General features: G+C 62.8%; 1 pseudogene; it reads left to right on the forward strand.

Annotated features, from left to right (window-relative positions):
• The first annotated feature begins 396 nt into the window (after nucleotides 1–396).
• On the forward strand, nucleotides 397–1,381 carry LOC116873085 (annotated as a pseudogene).
• Nucleotides 1,382–3,035: the final 1,654 nt, after the last annotated feature.

Genomic DNA, 3,035 nt, shown 5'->3' on the forward strand with positions numbered 1-3,035 from the left:
CCTGCAGCTCCCCTGGGCCACCAACCCCCCCCCAGGTTGTTAGCCCAGAGCTAAAGGATGCCTTCTCCCAGGGCAGCCGGGAGATGAAGCTGCTCGGGTAATATCACTCCCACTCCCTTTTCAGCTCAAAAGGACCCCAGAGACCTGCACCCCACTTTCTCTCCTAATCACAGAGGCCCCCGTCAACAGTCAATCGTGGTGAGTCCTCGAGGAATGCCCAGGGGTGCAGGGTCCCTCTTCCGGGGGGAAGCCTCCTTCTTGCTCCTTGCCAGGCGGCCTGTACGCTGACCCGGACTGCCCTCTCATGGGGCGCACCTACACGTGCTGAACATGGTCTCTCAGGGCCCAAGGCAGGTTGCGCCCCCACCCACCTCCACTACCCTCCTGGTATATGGAATGTTCACAGCCAGCAGGTGCCGCATGGTAAGGCCCAAGGGACTGACCGGCTCCCGCCTCGGCCCCCCAGCCACACTTCCCTTCTTTGCCTTGCAACACGCCCACGCGCACACACACACGCACATGCACACAACACACGCGCACACACACACCCTTTAAAGTATATTCCTCTGAGAAATGCCCCATTAGCTTCAGGCTGCTTCCATCCCCCCACAACAGGCCTTGGACGTGCCAGGAGCCACCTGCCCCAGGGCCTTTGTGCCGTTCCTTCTGTCTGGGGTAAGTCCGTATGCACACGTTGCCCAGATCCCTGCCGCGGGTCCTGCAGCGCCCCGACACCCTGCTGTCCTCAGCATATGTGTTCCTGCCCCGAGAGCGCTCCGCACACGTCGTCGTCATCGGTGCGGCCTTCCATGACCACCGGCCTGAGTGCGATTCGGTTAGTCCGAGTGCAGGATCCATCCCTGCGTCTCAGGGAGGCCTTCACAGATGCTGCGCTGGCCCTGGCCACTCCCCACCACCCGCCCCTTCTCTGTACAGGACCGAACGTCCCCGAAGGCCAGGCTCGACAGTGCCTGGGTACCCATGGCACTTCCTGTCCACTTCACGGGACTTGACCTTGTCACAGTTCTCGCTAGGCCCCCTGCTGGGTCCTCGGACCCCAGGCCAGAGCTGTGTCACGAGGACCCCATCTCCCACGTCTCTGAGAGGTTCTGTTGGTCCCGCAGGTCAAGGCCGTCCCCTCGGGCATTTCCATACATGCCTGAGCACAGAGTCTCCCGACTTTGGGAAGAAACGTGAGCTAACTCAAATGTTGCCTCTGGCAGTGGCAACCCCAATGAACCTTCACTCACATAGTCCTGGGTAAATTTGGGGCCGCTCTGCTGCCTGGTGAGCCCTCCAGCCCCATCAACTGGGCCACAGGAACTCCCCGGCAAGACAGGAGCCTTGGGGAAATGCAGCAAATGGGGGAAGCAGGAAGTAGGGAATGATGTGACTTTGGGTGGGTTGGGCCTCTGGGGTCCCCATCTCCTGTCTCAGATTCCCCTTGACTCAGCACTGCACCAAGAGCCAAGTGCCTGGCCCCAAGGCCAGTGGCAGATCAGGGATCTCAGCCAACACTTGCTGAGTGCTGGCTGGGAGACGTGGCAACTGCCAGGGACAGTGAGGGGCTGGGATGGCCCTGACCTTCGAGGAGTCATGTAGGCGCAAGGGTGGAGAGTGGCCACGGGAAGACAGATGTGCTAGGGAGGGTCCAGCCTGGAGGCCACATGGTGGGGGGCCTTCCAGGTCGGGCCCCGTGGCTCTGTCATCGCCCAATAGACTGGCATGAAGCCACGCCCAGATACGGCTGGGAAAACTGCCCCAGGAACAGAGTCCTGCCTCCGCCAACAAGGGAAGCCATTCACCGAGCTGTGTGGGTCCAGAGGAGGGCAGGGCTCTGTGCCACCATCAGCAGAGCAGGGCCGGCCCCGGGAAGACCGCAGCAACTCTGCGACACCATGTGCAGGACAGCAGCTCCGCAGAGTGGCAGGGCCGATGTGGCCCCTGTGTGATGTGGACGACAGAGCTGCTGGGCCAGATGCCGCACCCCTGCATGGAAGCTGGCCCAGGTGCTTGTCATGCAAGCAGCCCAAGGGGAATTCCCGCCTGGGCGCAGCCCGCTGCCTCATTCCCCTTGTCTGGCTAGTCGCTCCCCAGCTTTGGTGGCTTGTGGATAAGGAAGGCCCGTAAGAATGCCGCACATGCTTTGGAGAAAGGACGTGCATCTTGGAGAGAAGGCTCAACCCCACAGGAACCATCCCAGCCGTGCTCTCTGCTCGGGGCAGACCACAGAGCGCTGCCCCAGCTGGAGAGGGCAGCTCGGGCCCCAGGCCCCTCTGCCCCACCCGAGCCCCAGCGAGAGCTTCAAGGGCTCCCAGACTTGCTTTGTGGGGGCAGCCCTCGGGAGCTTTCCAGAACAGCTTGCCACGCCTGGCCCGTCCACACCGCCGCCTGGAAGGCGGCCTGTCTACACCTCCGCTGAGCCCTCGACCCCTCTGCCGTCCCTTCCCAGGAGCCCCTCGCCCTGGACAGAGCTCGGGTGCCAGCCACGAATGAGGGCTGCAGCGCCCTCCCCCCAGCTGTGAGCCCCAGGGAGGCTCACGCTGCCTGTCGAGGAGAGAAGGCCGGCGATCAGAGGGGACTGGGTGGAAAAGCTAACATTGGGCTTTAAGCTCAAACAACAATCATTACCAACAACCCTATAAAAGGTCAATTTGTTATTCCACTGTTCTGTGCTCGGTTTCAACAGCCGTGGGAAGCACACGGCGAAGGCAGAAACCCACACAGAATCCAGGGTGCTCAGGGGTCCCCAGTCCACCCAGGCACCGAGCGCGGACGTCCCTGCCTCGCTGACCCCCTCTTCCCAGCTTCTATGCCTGGGGAACCCCATGGCCACCGCATGGGCAGCCCTGGCTGCTGTCACGGCTCCTCGGCCCTCTCGGCGGCAGGGACCAAGCCGACGGGGATGAAGTAAGCACATCCCTGTCCATTCCAACAGCTGCGCGCCCGCACACCTGGGTGCTGGCTGGGCACGGCCCCCAGTGCTGTTCCTGCGGCAGCCACATCCCTCCGCTCGTCCTGGCTGACCCTGCGGC

The sequence above is a fragment of the Lontra canadensis genome, unplaced genomic scaffold (assembly GCF_010015895.1).
Source record: "Lontra canadensis isolate GAN:19392208 unplaced genomic scaffold, GSC_riverotter_1.0 scaffold31, whole genome shotgun sequence".
In the NCBI taxonomy this organism is placed as follows: Eukaryota; Metazoa; Chordata; class Mammalia; order Carnivora; family Mustelidae; genus Lontra; species Lontra canadensis.